The sequence below is a fragment of the Rhinolophus hipposideros genome (genome assembly GCF_964194185.1).
Source record: "Rhinolophus hipposideros genome assembly, chromosome: 2".
Lineage (NCBI taxonomy): Eukaryota > Metazoa > Chordata > Mammalia > Chiroptera > Rhinolophidae > Rhinolophus > Rhinolophus hipposideros.
In genome coordinates this window covers 10,893,590-10,906,483 of record NC_138048.1, presented here as the reverse complement: position 1 = coordinate 10,906,483, position 12,894 = coordinate 10,893,590, and the positions used below count along the sequence as shown (strand labels likewise).

The window sequence follows — 12,894 nt, the reverse complement described above, 5'->3', positions numbered from 1 at the left end:
CCTAAGATAACATAAGACTTAACTTTAAAATTTACTCAGATAAAGTGTGTATGTGTTTTACTTTTTAATTCTATTCTTCTTTCAAATGTGTTTTTTGCGTAATTTTCAGCTGTTCTGTGTGAATTAAAATTGGCTAGTTTTTTCTTTTCTTTCCATTGCTATTCCAGTCTTCCTGGGCTAGCTGTGTTACATAAAAAGGAATTCACTTTACTTTTTGTTCTATCCTGGATCTGTGTCTCTGAGGTTTTTCATTTAGATTTGGGGCCAATAACTGACTAATCAATAGGGAGGCTAGGTCACAAAAAATATTGATTATAGATTGCATGGACTTGTGTGGCTCTCTCATAGGATGTGGTGTAAAAGAAAGCCGACTGGGGAAACCTCTTGTTTTCTGGTAAAGTAGTTGAAACCTTTGTACAATAGGGGTTTTTTTCATTTCCATCTATAAAATTTGGCTTGAATAAGATTTCTTTCCTTGACATAGTACTTTCAAGAACTGTTTTATTTTTAAAACAGAGCAGGATCTCAATAGAATGAGCCAAGAAACATGAACAGACAATTGAAAGAAGAGGAAATAACCTTTAAACGTATGAAAAGATGTTCAATTTCATGATCATATGAAAAACGTACTGTAAGATTACAAGGAAATGCCTTGTTTTCTCATCTATCTGTCTGTCCTGCAAAGATTTAAAAGTTGACTTATTATATTATTTTGACAGAGATAAGAAATATACACTATGATATATGTAGTTGGATTAGGGCAACTTTTGAAAGTCAACTTGACAATATTTGTCAGTTTAAAATACAAATATCCTCTGCACTGCAATGTCATTTATAGAAAATTTTTGCATGGAAATCCAGTAATACATGCATAAAGATGTATGTACACAGAAATTTATTACAACATCCAATCATTAGAATACTATGCAGCTGGTATTAAGGGAGCGCTGTAGAAAGGGATATGAAAACAACTCTGAATTATATTAACTGGCAAAAGGAACATTACAGTTCAACATGGAGAGTGTGAGTAAAAGAAGCTGGAGCTATATACATGTACACGTTGGACATGCACAGATCTGAAGTATAAAAAACCGGCAAAGCAAATTGTCTCTGGAGAGGATTGGTAAACTGAGGGACTAGGAGACTGAAGTAAAATGCAAACTCACTTTTCACAGTGAATCATTTTGTACTGTTGGGATTTTTAAAAGGCCATCTGCACTATTACTTGCATATTTTAAAATAGTGTTCTCTTTTAAAAAGTAAGAAACCAGTTCACCCCGGAGCCCAGCGAAGGCAGCGCCTGTGGAGAGCTGCCATTCTCCGACACACCGAGGAAAACCACCAGGTAGACGCCGTCTGTCACCAGGGGTAAAGGAGACCCCAACAAGCCGAGGGGCAAGATGTCCTCATATGCCTTCTTAGTGCAAACCTGCCGGGAAGAGCACAAGAAGAAACACCCCGATTCTTCCGTCAATTTTGCCGAATTCTCCAAGAAATGTTCGGAGAAATGGAAGACCATGTCTGCAAAGGAAAAGTCAAAGTTCGAAGACATGGCAAAAAGTGACAAAGCTCGCTATGACAGGGAGATGAAAAATTATGTTCCTCCCAAAGGTGATAAGAAAGGGAAGGAAAAAGATCCCCATGCTCCTAACGGCCTCCATCTGCCTTCTTCCTGTTTTGTTCTGAACATCGCCCAAAGATCAAAAGTGAACACCCTGGCTTATCCATTGGGGATACTGCAAAAAAATTGGGTGAAATGTGGTCTGAACAGTCGGCCAAAGATAAGCAACCATATGAACAGAAAGCAGCGAAGCTAAAGGAGAAACATGAAAAGGATATTGCTGCGTATCGCGCCAAGGGCAAAGGTGAAGCGGGAAAGAAGGGCCCTGGCAGGCCAACAGGCTCAAAGAAGGAACCAGATGAGAAGGAGGAAGAGGACGAAGATGAGGAGGAGGAGGAGGAGGAGGAAGATGAAGAATAAACGGCTGTCCTGTAAGGATGTGTGGAGTGTGTGTGTGCGCTCAGGCAGTTGTTTTGCTAAGAATGTGAATTCAAGTGCAGCTCAATATTTGCTTCAGCATAAAAACTGTACAGATTTTTGTATAGCTGATAAGATTCTTTGTAGAGAAAATACTTTTTAAAAAATGCAGGTTGTAGCTTTTTGAGGGGCTACTACATACAGTTAGATTTTAAGGCATCTGAGGTTAAATGTTTCTAAATATTTAATGGTTTCTTAATTTCTTGTGTATGGTAGCACAGCAAACATAGAAATTAGTATCAATAGTAAATTTTGGGTTTTTTAGAATGTTGCATTTTGTTTTTTAAAAAGATTTTGTAATAAAATTATGTATATTAAAATTTTTATTTTAAAAATCAAAGTAAGAACTTACGTCCTTAGTTACATGAAGGTATGTAAAAAATGCCAATATGTACGGAGCAGTTCTACTTACTTGTTTTAAACTTGATAAAAATGGTGTGAAGCCGTTTTAAAAATGAATAGTATTATTGATCTTAAGTTGCAACTTCATGATTCTACAACTGATTGAAAATGGTTAAACAACTTACTGCTTTGTCTACAAGGCAAAAACATGGTTATTACACTCCTGTGTTTTCCAAATTAACCTATACATATTCATAAAATGAATATTCTCTTATAATCACTCATATCTGGATGGTCTTAGCTGTCTGGTCCATTTCCTCTTCTCCTTTCATGCTATCCTCATTATTTCTCATTTAGACCTAGGGGTTTGCCAGCTCATTCTGTAAGGAGCCAGATAGTAAATAATTTAGGCTTTGTCTGCCAAGAGGAAAAAGCAAGGATATTATTTATATGCTTATATAACAAATGAGAAAACAAGATTTCTAGAAAGTTTTATGATGAAATTATAAATATAATAATAATTGAGAAAAACTGTAATATAGGCCTACTAATGAGAAGAATAGAATTCTTTTTGGGAAGGTAACATTTTGCTTAATTGGGGTTCAAGGTTAATGTTCCCCATCATCAAATTAATTGAAAATGTTTATCTGTAAATATCTTATCTCCTGAGCCTCCCCTTCCCCCACCACCCCCCAAAAAAGGGGGTGAGTCAGATTTGGCTCAAGGGCTATTGTTTTCCCTTCCTTTTTTGCCTTGTGGGCTCCCAGCCAGCCAGCAAACTCAACCCCTCTGAGCAGCCTGGCAGCTCCTCTCCTCACCCCATCTGCATCAGAATCATCATTTCACCAATTCTGTAGTTTGCCCACACTTCCATTCTTAAATGGATAACATTTTATAATATTTATTAGTATTAGATGTCTGTTACCTTTTTTTATATCTAATTTATCTTTCACTAGTCCTTGGAATATGCTAGAACCTTATAGAAACTCAATAATTTTTGTTAAACTAAGCTTTCATCAATTAAATAACAATTTTGAGGGTAAATACAGTAGAGCCCACCATCTACCCACTTAACACCAATTCTGTAGTTTGCCCACACTTCCATTCTTAAATGGATAACATTTTATAATATTTATTAGTATTAGATGTCTGTTACCTTTTTTTATATCTAATTTATCTTTCACTAGTCCCTAGAATATGCTAGAACCTTATAGGAACTCAATATTTTTTGGTAACTAAGCTTTCATCAATTAAATAACAATTTTGAGGGTAAATACAGTAGAGCCCACCATCCACCCACTTAACACCTGCAGTGTCAATCATCTTTTAAACTTGAATTTTGGGGTCAAATAATTAGGCAAACTTTTCAATGCTAGCATTTTCAGTGATGTTTAATCAAAAGTTCTCCCTTTTGACTGAGATGCCTAGACTTTTGCAAACACTATTGTGGTTAAAAGCTGAAATTTTTCACAAGCATAGTCTCAGAGGCCAGCTGTCCATGATGAGAAATTGCTCAGATACATGTGATACTTACAGGAAGAATTTAAGCTTAAGTACTCTATCACTGCTATATGATCTATTGCAAACTCAGGGCAGGCATAGGGGATGGGGGTGGGGAGAAGAGGTCAAGAATAAATCTTTTTTAACGTGCTGAAGCGTTCATTAAAAAAAAAAAATTGCTACTCATTTGCACAGTAAACATTTCTGTTATTGCTATTGCTTTCTTTCTGGGTTCCAGGAAGCAGTTTTCACCAAATATTTTAGTTTGTGCCTCCATATATATGTGGTTCTATTATGTAGAATTTTGCGACTGTGACATGCCAAAGAATTTCCCTTCAGTTGTGAGTCTTGGTGTGCCAGTCTGCAATAAGGTACTACACAATAAAAGCTCCCAAGTGAGTCTATTTTCTGATAATGATCGCTAAGGAACTCCATGGCTTTTGCGTTGTGCCTTGGACGTTCTCCTTCCTCGTCTTTACTTACTTATCCCTACAGCTCTCTGAGTTCACACATCACTTCCTCTGGGAAGTTGCCTCAGACTTCACCCCAGAGCAAGCAAGCCTCTTGTTAGATGCTGTGCTTCATAGCACTTACTGAAGTTAATGATGATATATTTGTGTGATTATCCAGCCAATGTGCCTCATTTATACAGTCCATAATGGCAGAGTCCACATCCAACGTCCTCCTCACTGTGTCCCTGACAGCTCCATAGAGCCTAAAGATGGACACACTCCCACGACTTGTCAAATGAATGAATGAAGGTAGAATGAGGTCAGTGGTCCATTTTGCTACTGGTTCCAAAGGAACACCACTATTTTTGAAATTGTTTATATCAGACAGTTGTATCGCTAGAGAACAGAGTTAACAATATATATTAAAAAAATAGAGATTCCAGAGTCAACTCATTTATTTTAGTGAAAACAAAACAAAACAAAACAAACAACCAGGAACTCAGAGAAGTTACATAACTTGCCTAGGATCCCATAAAAACTATTGGCAGAGTTGAAAATTCCATCTCCACCATTAAACTAGTGAGGTCGTATCATGCCATCCACCTTTCTGTATTGTTTCAAACCTTACTCATGGTTTCAAACCCCCACATTTGCTTGGCTTGCACGTCATGGCTTTGACTTATTATGGCATCTACACCAGTCCTCATTCTAACATATCCATTTAGTTTACATGCTTAACATTATCTCACTGTCAGCTTCTCAATGATCCAATCTCAATTCTTGAAACAGAAAGAAAATCTTATCAGCATAAATTGGGTCTATTGTTCAGTTCTGGTTTGGATAGCTGTGGTCTGAGGGAGGAGTGCATCATAAAGTGCCCTAGGGGTTATGAATAAAAAGAACAAGTCTTTTAAGATGCTCGAGTGGGAGAGGCTGTAGATACATGTGAAATACATAGGCAATTTCAGTAAGGCCAAAGTGCATAAGGGCACGCGCACACACGCATACACACACGCATAAACTCCCACAGACTCCATAATCTTTGCTTTGAATTCATTTAGTCTAGACCTCATTATATGGGAAGCATTTTTGGTTTGTCATTTTGCCTTTTCCATTGTTTATTCTTTAGTTTATCAAGAGTGCAAATAAAACCTAAAAATATGCAGCCCCATCATGTCCAACGTATCCAATAATAAACTAACTTCATAAGAAGCATCTCGTAGAGTTCTACCAGGCACCTAGTAAATGAGTTTTCAATGCCTGCCCACTCCAATAAAAACATTGTTTTGCCATTGATTCATGATACTTTAAAAAAATTGATGACAGCTAATCAGTACTCATGGCTCAGCTAACTAAAACAGATTGGCACTAAATAAAAACCTGGAAGAAAGTATAAATACTGAGTAAAACTCATGGAACCATGGGTGTAAGTGCAAGTTTGGTTTGCATGTTGAGTTCTCTAGTTTGAGCTTATCGTACCTCCCATGTGTAAATGAAAACAGTAAAGGGAATTTTTTACTCAGTTACATAATGGAACCTTAGAAACTTAACTCACAGTTCCCATTAAACAAAACAATCTCGGTAACATTACATTCATAGACTGTCTCCTGTAGCTCAGCCAGCAAGACTTAAACACTGAATCTGGGCTTGTTTCTCAGGATTTTGAGTCTCAGTACCAGACTTTCAAATAATATCATTAATGATGAGTCAGTTCAGAATATACTGTGGTACAGACCACATAGAACCCACTTAAATTTAACCACAGGAAAGAACTGAAACCAGAAAGCTGACCAGAGGTAGAGTGTAGCTGACACAGTTGACGATAGGCCTGAGGTAAAAGTCTCTTTTGATCTGCCATTTTATTTCCCTCAGTCCATTCCTGTCCTTTTTTCTGAAAAGAAATCTAACCAAAATTCATTTTTGTTGTTAATGTTATCATTTTAAATCAAAGTTTGTACAAATAGACTTTCTCTTTCCTCTTAAAATCTTCTTCTTAAAAGAAATTAAGCCCCCCCGCCAAAAAAAATTAATATTCCTTTTTAGTTACAGCTCTTAAATTTGAGTTGTCTTTTCTGTCATTGATCTCCCTAATATAATTTCTTTCTGGAATTTAATGGCTCAAACACTCAACATTTTGAAATTATTCTTTTACTGACATTATATACATTTGCTATGTTTTTCCTCCTTCTGAAGTGGTTCTGTCTTTCTTTTCCTTTTTAAATATTTCTTGAGACTATGCCTTTGTCCTACTCTGGTAAAAAAAAATTTTCTGATGATTTTCCATTTCTACATATGTGTAAGCATTTGTGAAATAGTCCAATAACCTAAAGTCCTAAGCAACATAATAATCAAAAGAACAAAACCCAGACATAATTTGCTGTGCATAAGTGGTGGTAGCAACCTTTAATTCCTCACAAAAAGCCATCATAATATTAATTAGGACCATTTTTACATTCCAAGTGTTACACTTTGGGTTAATCAATAAATTGTTGACAAAGTATTTAAATTTCTGCATTTTTTAGAATGTCCTCGATAATGGCCAACTTTTTCCCTTTGAAACTTTTTCTCTTAAAAAGAAACACAAAAATTTTTGGAAGCTGATTTGGGGAAAGAGGGTGGATGATCAGGATGGATAATTTATTTTTCTCTTTTATAAATACCAGGAGAGGTTATAAAATAAAATGGCTGACTTTCTAGTGCAGCTGAGGCTGTGGTTACCAGAGAAGAGTCTCTGAAATATTAGGTTGGTGAAAAAGTAATTGTGGTTTTTGCATTTATTTTTAACCTTTTAAACCGCAATGTGAGCACTATTGGACTAGTCCCTAAGGGAAAACTTTGAAAGATGACATTCAGTGGAGAGCAAACATCACAATCACACCTCAAACAAAGGAAGATGACATGGAATAAGTAGACATTTAGCATGGCACGACAGGAAAAAAATGTAAGAATGAAGGCAATATCCATGAATAGAGTGTTAGAGAAAGCAACATAGAAGAATGGCTTAGATTTTGCTCTTGAAGAACAGGTAAGATATAGGTGTATAAAAAGGAAATGTATTCCATCCATGGGAAATGCATCATGAGGTCTAAAAGTAGGTTCTCCTTTCCATGACTGAAAAAGAAGACCCTTCCTTTAGATTAACTGATAAAACAATAACTAGGGGACAGGTCTGTAGTCGTTTACTTCAGTAACTAGAAGTTCAAATCCCCCTGGAGAGTCCTTTAGGGTTCATTTGCATCACTTTTGGCATTGGCCTACGCAGCGATTTTCCCATCAAAAAACCTTTTCCCCAACTGGCATGACATAAAAGATGAAACATGTTGTAACATCGCAGAAATTGTGCAATCATAGGAGAGTACACTCCACTGCCTGAAGTTGCAGACAAATGTATTCACAACTCCTTCTTTTGTGGCCAAAAAGAGCAGTGGAGATTTTTGCTATGGAAAGATTTGCTCTGAATTTCCTCGGTGTTTCTGCCACTTCCAAAGGCAACATAAGGGTTCTGCGGTCAGTTTGGTTAAACACATTATATGTTATGTTTGTGTATGTATGTAAAGTCACTGTCAAGTACATCTTCAGATAGAAAATTAGTGCCCGTACATCTGCATTAAATAAAACCTAACTTCACTGTCTTTCTCAGAAGGGCTGTGGGAAGATAATATACTCTACCACCATTTCCATTTGGTTCCATTTGTGGAAACTGGGTCTCTTCCAGCTTTAAAATGATCTCTAACTCTATGGAAGCCAAAAATACAATAAGCTAACAAGACTTAACATGAGTTTACTGAATTTTCCATGAAATTTTACTAAACAAAATCTCGCAAAAATCACATGCTGTACACCTGAAACTAATACAAGATTGTATGTCAACTGTAATTGAAATTTTTTAAAGAATATTTTTGTTTAATTTTTATTAGGGAATATTGGGGAACAGTGTGTTTCTCCAGGGCCTATCAGCTCCAAGTCATTGTCCTTCAATCCAGTTGTGGAGGGCACAGCTCAGCTGCAAATCCAGTCACCGTTTTCAATCTTAGTTGCAAGGGGTAGAGCCCACCATCCCATGTGGGATTTGAACCAGCAGCCTTGTTGTTGAGAGTTCGGACTCTAACCAACTGAGCCATCCGGCTGCCCCTGAAGAATTTTTTTAATCTAGCAAATATTATTTTTGATTACTTCTGATTTTCCAAAGAGAATATGTTAATTTCACACATAATTTATTTTTAATTAATTTATTTAAGTAACTATAAAAAGAGCTTTAATGAAAGGTTTTGTTATGATTCTTGCATCTCATGTTTTCAGTATTATTGATATGAAGAAATTATAATAAGATTTAGAAATAACTTAAAAATTCTTAAGGAAACTCATGCTTTTGCATGTTTTATTTTGATGCTTTTATTCAGAACATGTTCGGTCTCTCTCTTTTTTTTTTTTTTTAATGTTCGGTCTCTCTTTATCCTCTTATTCTACTTTATTATTTCTTCATTACACCTAACTGATATTATATCATATATTCCTTTGTTTCATCTCTTTGTAGTTGGTCTGTCTCTCTCACTACCATGTTTCCCCGAAAATAAGACCTAGCTGGACCATCAACTCTAATGCGTCTTTTGGAGCAAAAATTAATAAGACCTGGTATTATATTGTATTATATTGTATTATATTGTATTATATTGTATTATATTGTATTATATTGTATTATATTGTATTATATTGTATTATATTGTATTATATTGTATTATATTGTATTATATTGTATTATATTGTATTATATTGTATTAAAGACCCGGTCTTATATTATAGTAAAATAAGACTGGGTCGTATATTAATTTTTGCTCCAAAAAAAATGTTCCAAAAGCATTAGAGCTGATGGTCCAGCTGGGTCTTATTTTCGGGGAAACACAGTAGGATGTAAGCTCCACGATGGTGGAGAGTTTATCTCCCTAACTATGATATTCCTGTCACCGAGAGCAATGCATGTAGTTTCCCATTAAATATTTACTAAATGCATGGATAATTTACTTGATTTACAGTAAGTCCTAATTGACATAAAATTGTACACCATATCAGAAACTGGGCTATAATCTTGTGATAGGGATTCATAACTTCATGTCCCTGAAATTATACAGAAACATTTGTGTATATTCATTTCATGATTTTCATAAGATTCTCTGAATAGCACATAACCCCTAAGAGAACAGAGGGCTATAGGGAGAAATAAAAAAAGACTAGAAAGTAAGTATTAGCTATGCCAGGAAACATCTGGAATTGAGACATGGGGGAGAACCAGCCAAAGGGGCTACAGGACACAGAGAAGAGCCCTGCTGTGCCCTCTTCTGAATATTCCCCAGTGACATTTTCCTGGAGATTCAGGACTAGAACAGGAAACATCATGATGGAGACATACAGAAGGGAATTTTAAAATCCTAGCACACAGTTTTATATGCTCAGATAATTTCCTTCCATTTGTCTGTCTCTGATATGTGTATCAATCTAACTGAAACACTGTAAATGGCTGATACATTATGAAGCCCAAATTCCTCAACATTTAGAATGTTAAAAATACATTTACATGAATTATTTCTCTATTTCACAGCAAACCATAATTCATTTAGTGTTTTCTGGGACTTCTGACCTAATGTCTTTAAAGGTTGAAATTTGTTTTGGCCAAAATGCTACCGTAGGAGTTTTGGAAAGTGTTAACAAGAAAAATAGTTCAGAAAGTGTTAGTCTGAAAACAAATTTGTAATACTATACAAGCAATGAAAAACTGAAAAACAAAATCTCATTTGACACTCAAAAACAAATTACCCATTTAAACACTGTTAAGTAGTAAAGTGAGCTATTCTTAAGCAAATTAAAGCATCATCTTTACACATTTTCAACAAGAATCCAAACTGACACATCAGTTCATAAAACAAGATGATGTTAATCCAGTGCAATCATAAAAATAATACGACTTTCAGGTGAATTAGGTGAATTCCCTATTTGTTGCTTAGGGGAAAATTCTGACCTGGATCTCAGAATGTGGGTCTGATTGTAGATCTGGAGCTCCTTGAAGGCAGGAACCATGTTTCATTCATCTTTTTACACCCTCAGTGTCTAAGACATAGAGGCGCTTCATGGATGTTGAATTAATGAATAAATACCTGTAAGTCATGAGCTTTTTCTATTCTAACACACTGCTGAAGCTAATTGCCTCAACTATTTTTCTTACTAAAAGAAATGCTGCAAAACGGGATATGGAGTGGGACTTCTGCTTAAGTCGACCCCTTTTTCCTTCCCAATGGATTGACATCATCTGAAATTAGTTAACCATCTCTACATTCGAATTTCCTCAGTGCACATTGAACTCATGCTCAGAGAAGAATAGGGCCTGATTTATTTGTGTAATCTCATTCCCTTTGCCAATTGTTTCACTGGATTTACTTCTTATGTTTGTTTGTTTGCTTGTTTCTTCGTTTTCCTTTCCCTTGTAATGTCATTTCATTGGATATTTAGGCCAGTAACAGAAGCCTCTCAAGTCGGCTTTAAAGAACAATGACATCTGCTATTCCACCTTTTATTTGCCTAATAGGTAAGGCAGCCTTCCTGCTTTGTTGATAACACTTCAGCAGTGTTATCAAGGACCCAGATATTCTGCATCTTTCCACAAGGAAACAATTAGTGTCTGCTTAGCAACACATCAAGGGTAGTCAGAAAAGCATTATGCAAACAATTTCAAGAGAAGATAAAGGACTCATAATTTGTATCTCTCGCTCCCTCCTGCCCCCAGATATTTTAAATAAAATATTTATTTAGGAACAAAAATGTATAATACCTATTAGGTGTATTTGGTTCTTTCTGAAAGCCAGTGAAAATATCTGTTTTTTTATGGAAAGCAGGTCGAATTTTATGAGATAACCTATTGAATTATTACTTATTTTTAGGAATACATTTTAGGGACAAAATTTTGTATTGATCAAAATAAATAATAGCTATATTGTACACAGGCAGTTACCATTTAAAAACAGCTGAAATATAGAGAATTGAGAAAAGCTATAAACTTGGTCATAAATGACCAACCTTTTAAGTGTTCATTATTATTTCTCACAATTGGAGTTTGGTCTTCAGAATGTGCTGGAAGGGATTTTTTTCCTAGTAGTGAGAAGAAAAGATACAAAATTTATATCCATTACCTGGTAAAGAAAACAGAAATCTTTGGGGTGTGAATAAGGGGAACTAAGTCATTTTCCTAATGAGAAGTCGAGTATTTGTTCAGTAATCTCATTTTCTCTTAGATACAAAAAAAAAAAAAAAACCCACCCACAATAAAACAAACATCCTCGAGACACTGTTTAGCAATGACAATGAGCATAAAAAGAAAAACTGTAAAGTTTTTAAAAAATCCTTTTTCTGTTTTGATGGCGATCATTGTAGATTATGAGAGGTCTGTAGAGACTTGGAGATGAATAGAAAGCGTGAGAACTGCTGATTTCTGTTGAAGCAGTTGGGGTCTAACTTGAATGGGGTTTCTGATCTACCACATTACATCACTTTTGGTTGTATCAAATTTATATTTACTAAGCACCACAAAATTTTTGTGGCTGACTTCTTTTGCCCACAGTCAAACACAGAAACATATGAAAAGTGAGTTAAATATTTGGTTTAACCTAGAAGCATAGCAGTCCATTTAAATGAACAGAAAAAGACACATGAACATACGTACAAAAATACAAACTTTTTTGTTTATTTTTGTTTAGTTTTGTTTTAACAAATCTTTTTCTGCCCAAAACAAGAAAACATACACAATAAAGTAGATTTTTACAGCTGCTATAATAAGTGACTTTCCCTTTCCCCTCTCTTTTCTTTTCTTTCTCTCAAAAAAACCATCTGATTTTACAAAGAACAGAAATGGAATTTAGATGGCATAAGAAGAAAGTAGACAAATGATACCATAAATTTAGAGGGTGCTGTTGGAAAAATGTCTTGTATAAACAAATGGAGAATGCTGCTATGGATCAGATTGGGCAATTTAGCTTTTTTTTTTCTTTCTAAAGCACAAAGGATGTCAAAGTGGGAAAAACAGTAAGTCATCCTTGGAAAGGGGAAAAAAGTTCCCCTTTAGATAAAAATTTTCGAGAGCATTTATACAGAATTTTAGACAGTTTTTCTTTTAATTAAAGTTTATTGGGGTGACAATTATTTGTAAAGTTACGTAGATTTCAGGCATACAATTCTATAATACATCATCTATAAATCCCACTGTGTGTTCACCACCCAGAGTCAGTTCTCTTTCCATCACCATATATTTTATCCCTTTTACCCTCATCTACCACCCTCCTCCCACCTTAATCCTCTAGTAACCATTATTGTCTATGTCTATGAGTTTTTGTTTCTTCATTTGTTTGTCTTGTTCTTTTGTTGTTTTCAGTTTTTCGGGGGGTTTGCTTGTTTGTTGGTTTTTTGTTTTTTTAATTTTTATTGGGGAATATTGGGAAACACTATGTTTTTCCAGGGCCCATCAGCTCCAAGTCAAGTCGTTGTCTTTCAATCTAGTTGTGGAGGGCACAGCTCAGCTCCAAG

The 12,894-nt window shown here is 35.4% G+C and overlaps 1 pseudogene across 1 annotated transcript; it reads left to right on the top strand.

The window, feature by feature from the left end:
* The first annotated feature begins 1,373 nt into the window (after positions 1-1,373).
* Positions 1,374-1,981, top strand: LOC308507223 (high mobility group protein B2-like; annotated as a pseudogene). The gene has a single exon. The product of its transcript is annotated as a high mobility group protein B2-like (transcript).
* The last annotated feature ends 10,913 nt before the right edge of the window (positions 1,982-12,894 follow it).